The sequence below is a fragment of the Bubalus bubalis genome, chromosome 2, assembly GCF_019923935.1.
Source record: "Bubalus bubalis isolate 160015118507 breed Murrah chromosome 2, NDDB_SH_1, whole genome shotgun sequence".
Classification (NCBI taxonomy): Eukaryota; Metazoa; Chordata; class Mammalia; order Artiodactyla; family Bovidae; genus Bubalus; species Bubalus bubalis.
In genome coordinates, this window is record NC_059158.1 from 30,625,146 (window position 1) to 30,639,203 (window position 14,058).

The 14,058-nt window shown below is 35.4% G+C and overlaps 1 long non-coding RNA gene across 1 annotated transcript in view; it reads right to left on the minus strand.

The window, feature by feature from the left end:
* The window catches only part of LOC123464749, a 52,874-nt gene extending 45,939 nt beyond the window's left edge, over positions 1-6,935 (minus strand). The window contains exon 1 of the long non-coding RNA XR_006639768.1: positions 6,512-6,935. This is a non-coding gene — a long non-coding RNA (uncharacterized LOC123464749). The remainder of the gene's footprint in view (positions 1-6,511) is intronic.
* Positions 6,936-14,058: the final 7,123 nt, after the last annotated feature.

Below are 14,058 nucleotides of genomic sequence, written 5' to 3' on the forward strand. Positions count from 1 at the left end.
CAGCTGAGTGACTAACCATGCATGTCACCTAAGAGCAGTTTATAAAGTCACTTGTCAAAGACTAGGTCATAATTGAGCCAGATTTTACACTATTTTCCCCCCAGATCTCTCTTCAGTATCCTATGTGTGCAGTATCTGTAAACTAATTTTAATTACTATGAAGCAATTAAAAGCAATAATAATGATAATGCAACATTTTTCCTGCATTATAAATTAGAAAATCTTTCCAAAACCTGTTACACGCTGTAGTTTGCATTTTCAAAGAAAATTACCTTGTTTGCTAAGAAGAGATTTTCAGTGAGTATATCTTCCCACATACAGCAAACAATTATATCATTAATTATGACTTCCTGAAACTCATTTAATTTACAACATAGAATTATAATAAAAGCATTTGTTAATTGTTTATTTTTAAGATGTCAGGAAAATTAAACTTTGTTTTGACAGAACAATATTTTCAGAAATAGTAATTTCTAGAAGACAATGATCTCAATAACATTTAGAAAGTTTTGTTTGTCCTTATAATCTTAGCCACAGTCACTGAAATAAGGTGGTTTACAAAATGACTGCTCTGAGATTAAGCAAACAAATTATATTTTAGTCTGGTATGACTTTACTGTACTCTTAAAGGGTAACCCCTTGGTTTTAGAGAAGCGCAAACAAATAGAATGCTGACTGTGCAATGTGCTAAAATATTAGAAACTTACATGAGAATTCTTAAATGCTAGAGATTGTTTTTTCCTAATCCTAGTTTTAATGGAGTTGGACCATTTGTGTGCCAATACCTAGACTGAGCTGAAGGTGTTCAAGTTGCTGATAAATGGTGTTAAAATGAAGACTGTATATGACTTCTTATTCCTTTAATAATATTTTTATTTTTATTGATTTTTTTCATAATCCCAGGTGTTTACATGTTTTTATATAGTGGCCTAAAATATAAAAATTCAGTAATATAAAATCCCTGTACTAGGTTTTTGCGTTATGTTATGAAAAAATTGATGCATGCAAGAAAAGTTAGGTTATTAAGGCTAAAAATGGTCTTTAATTCATAGGGTAGTTATAAGAATCAAATGACTTAATCGTAAAGTATAAAAAGAGCTTTTGGAATACAAGAAGCACCATATATATGTTTAATGAATGAATTAATATGTTGCGATTATATGCATATCTTCGTAACAAGTACTTAAATATCTAAAAACAATAACAGTATTACTGGGGAAATATATGTGAACAAATAATTATGTTTATAAAGTTTAATATTACTTATTAAAAAGTATCTAGCTGAAAAATAAACCACATTATATTTGAGAAACACATTTAATAAACTTTGTCAAATTTATATACAGGGAAACATATACCTCCCTCTAAGGAACCTTTCTACTCTCCTCAAGTTCAAAAGTTAGCTTTGTAAAAGGACTTTATCACATTAGAAGGTACATGCTAGCAAGATGATGTATCGCTGATGATATGGATCTTGGTCACTTGGTTAAGGTGGGTTTGCCAAGTTACTCCACTGTAAAGTTACTATTATTTTCTTTCTTCTTATTCCATTTACTATGGAAGCAAATGACGAAGTCCAGCCCACACTCAAGGAAGTAGAAGGAGGGCTGTAGAGGCCTGTTCTACCTCCTGGCGAGCAGAATATCTAAATTATTTTATTTGGAATTCTTCTGTGGGAAAAATCTGTTCCTTCTCCCCATTTACTTATTTATGCAATCTTCTTTTATATCAGTATGGATTCATGCATATTTAGTTTGTACTCTGGATGATAATCTAATGCCACATTATTTATTTTGTTGCTCAAATTGCTTCAACTTTGACCATTAGGAGTTTTCTCTTTGTTTGGTTGGGGTTTTTGTTTTGTTTTGTTCTTTAGTTTTTGTTTTGTTTCAGACTGACTATTAAGTCCCTATGGCAAGTACTTTTGTTTTTTGAGAGCTTTTTTGCTTTCTGGAATTACCAGATTCTAAATTCATCAGATATTTTCTCTGCTCCTGCCATTGAATCAGCCATTTCTTTAAGAAGCCTGAAGCGTTATTCAGTTCAGTTCAGTTTAGTCACTCAGTCATGTCCGACTCTTTGTGACCCCATGAATCACAGCACGCCAGGCCTCCCTGTCCATCACCAACTCCCGGAGTTTACCCAAACTCATGTCCATCGAGTCAGTGATGCCATCCAGCCATCTCATTCTCTGTTGTCCCCTTCTCCTCCTGCCCTCAATCTTTCTCAGCATCAGGGTCTTTTCCAATGAGTCAACTCTTCACATGAGGTGGCCAAAGTATTGGAGTTTCAGCTTTAGCATCAGTCATTCCAATGCACACCCAGGACTGATCTCTTTTAGGATGGACTGGTTGGATCTTCTTGCAGTCCAAGGGACTCTCAAGAGTCTTCTCCAATACCACGGTTCAAAAGCAGCAATTCTTCAGCACTCAGCTTTCTTCACAGTCCAACTCTCAGATCCATACATGACCACTGGAAAAACCATAGCCTTGACTAGGCGGAACTTTGTTGACAAAGTAATATCTCTGCTTTTTAATATGCTAGGTTGGTCATAACTTTTCTTCCAAGGAGTAAGCATCTTTTAATTTCATGGCTGCAATCACCATCTGCAGTGATTTTGGAACCCCCCAAAATAAAGTCTGACACTGTTTCCCCTGTTTCCCCATCTATTTCCCATGAAGTGATGGGACCAGATGCCATGATCTTCGTTTTCTGAATGCTGAGCTTTAAGCCAACTTTTTTACTTTCCTCTTTTACTTTCATCAAGAGGCTTTTTAGTTCTTCTTCACTTTCTGCCATAAGGGTGGTGTCATCTGCATATCTGAGGTTATTGATATTTCTCCCAGCAATCTTGATTCCAGCTTGTGCTTCTTCCAGCCCAGCATTTCTCATGTTGTACTCTGCATATAAGTTAAATAATCAGGGTGACAATATAGAGCCTTGACGTACTCCTTTTCCTATTTGGAACCAGTCTGTTCCATGTCCAGTTCCAACTGTTGCTTCCTGACCTGCATGTAGGTTTCTCAAGAGACATTTAGGAAATCAAGATCTGGATGCTGTTGGGGCCCAAGGTAGACCACCCCAAAATATGCTTCAATGGCATATTGTTTTGAATCAAAGTTCCTTAGAAATGGCCAGTGCAAGAAGGAAATTTTGACCTTTCTCTCTGCTTCTCTGAAAGCAGGAAATAAATCTTTCATGTAAAAGGTGCACTCCATGTACCCGTAGGTAGGCAAACATCCTTATCACCAATAGGGAATTCAGGGTGTTGAGGGAAGCCAGTACAAACAAGCCTTGGTTCTTCTTTACTAATTTACTACCCAAGCCCAAATTTAAATTCCTTACTGATTAAATACCCAAAGCCCAAGTTTCTTTGTCCTGTCAATTCCTCTAAAATTTCTTGCTGCTTTGCCTAAGAAAGTATAAAATTTTCCTGATTTTGCCACCTCTTAGGTCCCATATCTTTAAGACCTCTGTGCACATGAATTAAAATTTGTTTTTTTTTATTCTGTTAATCTTCCTTTTATCAATTCTATTATTTGTCCAGCTACAAAATTCAAGCAAGGTTGAGGGGGAAATTTTCCCCTTCCCAGAAATACCAAGGGTGCTTGTTGCTACTTAGATGTCACTGCTCCTAGGCCTTCTTGACAGACAGAGCTAGAAAATGCATGTGTGCTTACCAATCCATTTTTATACACATTTCCACAATTATGTCTGTATCAACATCTGGATCATTCATCAGCCCCTCAGCATACAGCATCCATTCATTTATTCTTTCAGACATTCCCAGTATATACACAAGTAGGCTCAGAATTGTTAGTCTGTACTCCCAGATCCATGTCCATGAATAAGACATTTACCAACTGGAGTAGCGTTTATGTACAGTTCCATTCTGCCTTTTGCTTGACAGCATCCTGTTAAAATACTGTTTTCCAAATTTATGTTTGTCCTACATCACTTGTGTCATGTGACATCCCTGGATATCATGCAAGTTACCGTGATGCAAATGAAGTTAAACAAGAGTTTTTAAAAGTATGACTTACTATTTCATGGTGTTTCCCAAGAAATTGTCTGTCCTTAAAAGGGATTAAAACTTAATGGCATTTTCTGTCTTGTTAATTTTACAGGTTTTGTACCTGTCACCGTTTTTATTCAGCTGAGTGTTTGTCCGTTCATGCAAGCACAGAACAGTCAAGAATGATTTCAGTTAAAAGCAGGCATAGTTTAAGGTGAGCAGCAGAAAATAATTTTTTTGGGGTGAACTGGACTGTAAATAGGGAGCATCTTCTCCCAAGTCAGCTTTTACATTACTTTGTTCCAAGTTTCTAAATGCTGAAATACTAACAAGAGCAACTGATCTCATTAGCAAAGATTTTATATTTAATATATAAATTATCCTGGGAACAAGTACAAGAGGCCTCAAAAGGACAGACCAAAGGCTAGTAAAGTGCTTGGATTTGTTTATTTTTTTTTTTTGGCCGGGGAGGAGGGGTGGTCTACAAAAATTTTAAAACACTTAAAAAGCTTTAAATTGAATTAAAAAAGCAATTGAAGCAAAGATTTATATCTTGGATGTGTAGCTATTCTAATGTTGCTCTTTAAATAAATGTTGATTGAATTAGAATACATTCTGAAACTTAGCAGCAGCAACAACAACAAAAGCCAGAGTGTTAAAGCTGGAGTGTTGGTGACTGCTAAAAAAAAAAGGATAAATTGCCAGGAATGGTATGAAGAAAATGAATGAGTACAGGAAGGTGAGGTTTGCCAAAACAAACTCTTACAATTTGAAAATTTGCTTGGGGTTACCCCTCCCTACCAGAAAAGGAGAGAGTATTTATATTTTTCTCTCTACATCTTTCTTTCTCAATTATATTGCCTCCCATATCCAAGATCTTGAACCTAATCTAAAAAACTAATAAAGTTTAGCTACAGTGTGATTTAAATGGGTATTTCGTAGCTAACTAAAATATTTAAGAATCATGCTTAATACAGTTTTAAAGCTACAATGACTTCAAAAACCAAAAACAAATTTAAAATAAGTTTTTGTAAATAAATAAGTTAGTATGATGAAGTAAAACATGTACGTTGTAAGAATATTAATAAATTGTGAGAAAACACCATTAAAAGATATTTAATAAGTTTAATTCATAACTCTCATCTCATAAAAATATAAAAAAGTCAAAGATTTTATTTAATTCATTAAATAATAAGTGGACATGTAAATCATGATGTAATATAATGTAAAGAATTTAAAGAATTCTGATTGTAGACAATCAAAAAACAAATTTGCAAAGAGTTATAAAACCACAGGGAAGTAATCAGTTATATCTCCACCATAGACAATTTATATTCCAATGGACAGGAATCATTTTCACTATGATCAGCTTACTATAATGAGCAGCATTATAAAGTAGTTAAAGACAATGAAAGGCAGAGATAACCAGGAAGGGGGTGGTAAACAGGTGTCAACTGACAAAGCTAAAACAATTTAGTAACAAATTTGATATTCTTTATTCCAGGAAAAACTCCCAGGATAGGGAAAGCTCAAAGCCTCACAAGCAGTGATACACTATCGCTGAAGGGTTTGGGGAAATAGTGAGTTTTTCAGAGAGTTAGAAGAGGGAGTTCAGAAAGAAAGTATGATTGGCTAGGGTGTCAGGGATTTCCTTATAAGTCTAGCAGGTCCTATTTTCTAGGGTAAAGTAAGTTGGCTAGAGATGAGTTGGAGATTGTGAATAGTATGATTCTCTGACAGGTATTTCCTGTAAGGCCAGGCTGACTCAGGTTTTGATTTTGATATGGGCTGAGCCACTGGGTTAGCCTCCATTATCTGAGTCCCCATATACAAACAAAGTTTATTACACGACTCCTGCTAATCTTTGTGAAACTTGATGAAAGAACACTTCACGCAGAGTGGAGATGAGAGGCCAGAAGAGAGAAATTAATTAAATATTATTAAAGGCTGAATTACAAAAAAAGAGTAAACATCTCAATCAGCTCTCCCCATGTACAATCCTATCTCCTAGGAAACCAACATCAATACCCCTTTCTTAAAAAAAACAAACATTCTCTTAACATAAGATCTAGCTTTTGAATAACTCAGTATTTACTCAAAGAAATTGAAAACCTATGTTCATACAAAAACCTAGGCATGGGTATTTATAGCAGCTTTGTTCATAATTGTTAAAACTTAAAAGCAACCAAAATGTTCTTTAGTAGATAAATGGATAAATAAACTGTGATGCATGTAGACAATGGAACCTTATTTGACTGAAAAGAAATGAACTACCGAACCACAAAAAGACATGGGGGAACCTTAAATGTATATTACAAAGTGAAAAAAACCAATCTGAAAAAAACTGCATACTGCATGATGGCAATTATATAACATTCTGGAAAAGGCAGAAATGTGGAAACTAGAGAGACTAGTGGTTTCCAGGGGTTGTGGGAGGTGGGATGAATAAATAGGTAGAGCAGAGAGGATTTTTAGGGCAGTGAAAATAATACTTACCCTTCTGAGTCAGGCCCCAACAAACAGGTCTGCTGCCTGGTGTTGCTTGAGTCAGTAGGAGGGGCTGGAGTCGGATTCAGAAACAAAGAAAAGCCTTATTGTCAAAGAGCAGAGAGGCCCAAGTTAGTTCTAGAATGCAGGGTCCCCCAGAAAGGTCGTGGGCAGGGCTTCTGGATTGCTTTATAGGGTTCTGGTCAGCAAGGTGGGGGTGGCATTCTCCCAAGGTCAGTGCATCTGGGCTGCTCGTGGCTCCAGACTGCAGGGCCCAGTGCAGGCTCCACGCACAGCGCACTGTTGGTGTCTGGGTTGGAGGTGTCATGCACAGCGCCTTTGCACAGAGCCCTGAGAGCGGAGGTGTCCATGCGACTGCTTCCCTCCAGGAACTCTGGTCTGAAAGGCCAGGTGCAAGGCCCCTGCTGGCGGTTTCCTGGGAGCCAGTGAAACTAGGCTCCACTTGGAGGAAAAGAATTTAAAAAAAATTAGACTTTTAATTTTATTACTCAGATTCCATTTTTATTTCCCAGGAATTGTTAATGGGCTTTGCTGGTGACAAAAATACTCTGTATGATGTTATAATGGTGAATACGTGTCATTATATGTTTATCCAAACCCATAGAATGAATGAAAAATACCAAGAGTGAACCTCAATGTAAACTGTCGACCCTGGCTGATAATGGTTATCGATGTAGTTTCCTCAACTGGCAAATTTACCAGTCTGGTGGGGGGTGCTGATACACAGGAGGCTGTGCATGTAGGTGCAGAGAGTACATTGGAGATTTCTAAGTATCTTCCTCTCAATTTGCTGTGAACCTAAGACTGCTCAAAAATAAATCAAAATTTAAAAAAAAAAATCAACACTGACTATCCCTCCCAAAACAAAAAACAAACCACAGTTGCTAACTGCTTTTGCTAGCCACTATGTTTGTAAATGATTTACTCCCATTATTATGTTTTTAAGATACATTTTTTAGGTACCTTGACTATGAAATGCTAATGAAAGTACAGTTTTCTAACCTCACCTATGCCCTTTGCTCTGATGTTAACTTGTCTTTAATATCTTATGTATGGTTTCCCTTACTGTTTTCATCAGCTCACTCCTCACTCAATAGTTTTTAAATTAAATACCACCTCTACATAGAGGCCTCCTTAACACAACCATTTCATCTTCCCCGTATTACTTACATTCTCATTTCTTTCTAAACTTACCCCCTGCCCCAACCACACAAGTTAATTGGCATAGTTTTGTTTGTTTACAATAATAATCTGCAAAAATTGTTGTGTTGTTATTGCCATTGTTGTTATCTATATCCCCCCATACACAGACTGTAAGTTGCAGGAAATTAAGGATCATTCAAATTATGAATATCTTCTTAGTAAGAGGAAATTAGATGAGTGAGAATCAGTCCTTGCTCTTAAAATATTCACTAATGGAAGGGACAGATACATAAATTCCCTATAAACTGTATATTTTAATTGTTCAGAATTTCATAAGATTTTTTTTTTCAGAGCACACTCATCATTAGTAGTAAAGCAAATGGAAAGCATTTCTTGTTAAACTAAATGTTATTTGCATTCTTGTGGTAAGCATCTACCAAAAAAAGTTTTATCAAGCAACTGCTATGATTAAGGTACCTTAAGCAACTGAGATCCTAAAGTCCTACTGATGAATAACATCACATTAAGGAAACCTAAGGTACATACATAACCCATTAACAAACATAACCCATTAACCACCAATAAAAGTCAGCCTTTGTCAAGTACCAGGTGAGAGAGGCAAATAGTAAATATTTTTTTATTTGAGGGTAGACAGACAACACTTTAGGAGAAGGCAATGGCACCCCACTCCAGTGCTCTTGCCTGGAAAATCCCATGGATGGAGGAGCCTAGTGGGCTGTAGTCCATGGGGTCACCAGGAGTCGAACACGACTGAGCGACTTCACTTTCACTTTTCACTTTCATGCATTGGAGAAGGAAATGGCAACCCACTCCAGTGTTCTTGCCTGGAGAATCCCAGGGATGGGGAGCCTGGTGGGCTGCCATCTCTGGGGTCGCACAGAGTTGGACACTACTGAAGTGACTTAGCAGCAGCAGCAGCAGCAAACATCACTTTGAGGGGGACAACAGAGATAGTTTTCACAGAGTAAACGGTGCTTAAGTTGGAGCCTTTATAATATGATTTAGGTGAGTGGGGAGAGAATAAAGGACACCTTAGAATCTATATGGCTTGTTCAGTCCACAGTGAATGGTTTGTCTAAAGTAGACACAAGCACCTCCTTCTGGGGTCTCCATCCAGCCTTATTGCATCACAAGACTTTAGTCTACCTGTGTGACTTGTCCTTCCAGTTAAGTCTTCTGCCTCTTTAAGCCTGTGAAGATCATAAAACTGTGCTCTATTTAAGTTATAACAGATAGTCTATATCAAAAAATAGCTCATGCTTAACGTGAGCATTCCCAATAGGGCTATTTCAATCTCAAATTATATTTGCTCCAAGGAAAGCACATAATGAATCACAATGAAGCTGGGGGGGAAATGCATCAATGGGTAAAAATAGCACTGACTGTCTTCCAAGTATACACAATTAGGGGAAATTCTGGGGTAATGGATGACTGTTGCATAGAATATGTGGGGACACTCTAGTCCATCTTTATTAGCTCCACATTGCAAATCAACATTTCCCCAAAGAATTTTTAAATCGTTCCCCTTAGTGCTACAGCATCAGGGTCACTGAAGTCAGGATCTCCTCACTTCAATTATGAACAATTCTTTGTCCCTTAGCTTTCAGCTTTGGGCACAGAAAATTGCTGAAAGCAGAAGGCAGGCTTGGTTGTTTCCTCTTGCTTTAAGGGCCAGGAATAGTCATTTAATTCAATTAAAAGTTGTACTTATCCATAATATATGCACAGATTTCTGACTTGCAAGAAAAAATTCAATCAAGTTAATTTAAAGCACTTCCAGACATCCTGAATGCCCTCTGAGGCTGCGAGCTTGCGCTTCTCCAGTCTTCTCTATTGTCCATCTAGTTGCCCACTTAGAACGTTGATTATTTCTTATTCCCCCTCTTCAGTTACCCCAGTACAAATGGTCTCCAGTCCTGATAATCCCCCTCCTCTATGTCTCTGGCCTCTGCCCCTTTTTTTCAGATCATGACCAGACTATTGTAAATAATAGTTGTAATAAACTGCTTCTAGCTAGTTTTTCTCCATCATGTCTTCTAAAATCCTTACTCTAGTCAGTTGTTGGATGGAGCTTCTGACATCATTTACTTCATCCTCCTTCCTCACTATTCCACAAGGTCCTGATGGGAGTCATTGTTCCAATGCTTCAAACATATATGTTACTTATACAAACAGACAGAAAATGTTTTTTTCAAAACTGCAAATGTTTATCTCATTTTTGTCCAAACCTCTTCCTTTTGAATCTCATCCAAATAAACATCTAAACAAAAGAAAACAAAAAGACATCAATCCTTAATGGTGGAGATATTAATAACTACAAAAATGCATTTGATAGTCTTCCCTACTTCTTAATGCCTATGAAATGGAAGGAAAATCTCAAAATAATGAATACAATTCTATCTGTGCTTAAGTGAGGAAAATTTTAAACCTCATACTATAACCCCAAATAAAAGAAATGAGAAAAAGTAAACTTTTTAAAAACTTATTTCAACCAAGTTGAAAGTTGATAACAGAAATAAAATACCTCTGAAGCTCCTGGGCCCAGTGGAAGTTTTTCAGAATGAAATGGGAGAAAATTATTCATACTCCAATAGCATCAAGTAAAAACATAGGTTGGAGCATGTGTGTAAGTTGTGTGGAAGACAAGGATCAAATTTGCTTTCTTCCTGAAAATTGGCATAGGTCAGCACTCACAGAGATAAAGTAAGTTCTGTTGTTAAGCAACATTGTTTTTCTGGTATCCAAAATAAGATGACTGAGATCTAGAGGCATGTATGTTCTAAAAGGAGCATATACCATAGATAACTGTGCAGGCACAAATTTAAATTAAAGCACCAAACAAAAATTACTGAGCCATTGGGAAACACCTTAATTCACCTTCTCACTTGAAAATGGAGAAATAAATCTAATCATCAAAAACATTTCAAACAGAACAAGATGAGCCCCAATCTGAAAGAGCCTGACCCAAGCAGATTAGGAATTTTATTAAAAAATCTTAAATGGAAAATCTCCAGCCAAACAAAAGAGGAGAAGGAAAATTTGACATAACTTCTTTCTCAGTGATTAGTAGATCAAGTGGACAATGTGTATGGCAAATAATACTATTGATAAAGTTGACCTAATAGAGTAATTATTTAAATCTACATTCCACTTGAATTTCAGAAAGATTTCATTTAAAAAAGAGACCAAGTGCAACAAGACCTTTGTCATTAGAATTGATGAGAATGTGACTTGTGTATTTTGATGCTGATCCTGAGATTCACTGAACTAATAAATATATATCCAGATATATATTACATATACCAAAAGAATGCTCTTATAATCAAATGTCCATGATACAAAAATCAACCTGATAAACCTAAATAAATAATCACCAAAAAAATCAATGAAAAGTGAAGGTAGTGAGCATGGTATTATTTGCCCCAAAAGCAATATAATCCCAGAAATAAATAAGTATCATATCAACTTAAAAACTGAAAACACACACACACACACACACACACATACACACACAAACAATCTCTTCTAAATAAGTCTTGGACCAATGATGAAATCAATACCACAGTCCAATTTTTTTAAATTTCATTGAAATATAATTCTAATATCATACAATTAGCTGATTTAAAGCATACAATGTGGGGCCTTCCCTAGTGGTTAAGACTTCCACCTTTCGCTTCAGGGAGTGCAATTTCAATCCCTAATTGGAGAACTAAGATCCCAATTACCTTCAGGCCAAAAAAAAACAAAACATAAGACAACAGAAACAATGTTGTAACAAATTCAATAAGGAGTTAAAAAAAATAGTCCGTATTAAAAAAAATCTTTAAAAAATTAAATAAAAATAAAGCATACAATGTGTTCTTTTTCAGTGTATTTACAAGGTTATGTAAGCATTACCACTAATTTTAAAATATATTCATCTCCCCTAAGAGATGAATATATAACCATTATCCTTCACTTCCCTTTTTCTCAGAACCCTCCACAACATGCCCTGTCCTCAGCCACTGGCAACAACTAATATACTTTGTGTCTCTATGGCCTTTAAATTATGGACACCCTATATAAATTGAATCATATAGTATATAGTTTCTTGTGACTATTTTCTTTACCTTAGAATAATATTTCCAAAGTCCATCCATGTTGTAGGATTTAGCATTACTTGATTTCTTTTTTAAAGCTGAATAATATTCTTTGGTATGGATATACCACATTTTGTTTATTCATTCATCAGTTGATAGTTGAGGTGTTTCCATTCTTCTTTATTGTGAATAATGCTGCTATACTGATTCATGTACAAGATTTCATATGAACATACGCATCAGTTCTCTTTATATATAACTAATGGTGGAATTGCTCACATGAAAATTTTATTTTTAACCTTTTAAGGGAACATTCTAACTGTTCTGTAAAGTAGCCACAGCATAGTTAATCCCAATCACCAATATATGAAGAGTCTGATTTAACATCCTTGCCCACTCTTTTTACTGTCTAACTCTTTTATTATAGGCATCCAAATGGGTATGACCTGGAGAAGGGAATGGCAATCCACTCCAGTTTTCTTGCCTGGAGAATCCCATGGGCGGAGGAGCCTGGCAGGCTACGGTCCATGGGGTCGCAAAGAGTCAGACATGACTGAGTGACTCACACACACACACACACACACACACACACACACACACACAATGGGTATAAAGCTGTATTTTACTGTGCTTCTGATCCACATTTCCCAAATGTTAATGTCATTGTGCTTCTTGGCCATTTGTAGACCATCTTTGAAGAAATATCTATTCAAATCCTTTGCCCATTTTTAAATTAAGCTATTTTTTATTTTATTGTCAAGGTGAAAGGGGTCTTTATATAGCATAGATATAAATCCCACAAGATATATGATTTGCAAATATTTTCTCCTAATCTGTGATTTATCTTTTCACTTCCTTGATGAAAGATAAGTCACATATTTGTAGCATGTAAGGTTTTAATTGTGATTATTTCATATTTATCTCTTAATTTTTCTATTGTTGTTTATCCTTTTGGTGTCAAACCTAAGAAATTTTGCCTAACCCCAAGTCACAAAAATGTACTCCTACTTTTTTTTTCTTAGAGCTTTATATCTTTGATTTACACTTATATCACTGATTCATTTGGAGTTGAGTTTTCACATGCTGTGAAATCTAACTTCATTACTTTGCGTATGGTTATCAATTGTCCCAACACCATTTGTTGAAAAGAGTATTCTTCCTCTATTGAATAGTCTTGGCACCCTTGTTAAAAAATCATTTGAACTTAAATGTAAGGGTTTATTTCCAAAACTCTCAATTTTCTTCCATTGATCTCTGTGTTATATACTGTCATATTTGTATAGAGTATCACACTATTTTGTTTACTGTAATTTTGTCATGACTTAGCAATCATTGAGTAAGGGCCTTTCAAAATTATTTTTCTTTGTCAAAATTATTTTAGCTTTTCTGGGCTCCTTGCACTTTCATACGAGTTTTAGAATTAATTTATCAATTTGTGAGGAATGCCAGCAAGGATATTCATAGAGACTATGTTGACTCTGTAGATTGAATTTGGGGACTATTGCCATTTTAACAACATTGATACCTCCTATCCAGGAATGTGAATCTTTTGCCATTTATTTTAATCTTTATTTTGTAACATTATTTCGTAGTTTTCAGAGTACAATCATGCATTGCTCTTACTGACTTTGATCCAAATATTTTATTTATTTTAATAGTATTATAAGTGAGTTAATTAATTTTCAAATTTTTAATTGCTAGCATATTTTTTGTGTGTATTAGTCTTGTATTCTGAAGCCTTACTGAAGTCTCTTTTTAGTTTTAATTAAAGTTGTATTTGTTTTGTGAATTCCTTAGGAATTTCTGTATGTATTGTCATCTGCATATGAAGCTAGTTTTGTTTCTTCCATTTCTCACCTAATCATTGTGGCTAGAACATCCAGTACAGTGTTAAATAGAAGTGTTAAGAGTAAATGTCTGACTTATTCCTGACTTTTAGAAAAGTATTTGGTTTTTCACCTTTAAATCTGATGTTTACTGTAGGGTTTTCACAGATGCCCTTTATCAGGTTGAGGAAGTCCCTATTACTCTTAGATTGCCCAGTATTTTTAGCATAAAATAATGATAATTTTGTTAAATATCAAATCTATTGAGATTGTCATATGATATCATATCATTAATCACTTTTCAGATATGAAACCAAGTTTGCATCCCTTGTATTAATTTCTATTTGTTATTTTTTTCTTATTTTTTATTTCCTTATTGGTATTCTCTATTTGGTGAGATATTGTCATCTCTTCCTTTAATTCCTCAGACATGATTCTCTTAACTTTTTGCACATAATTATGATGG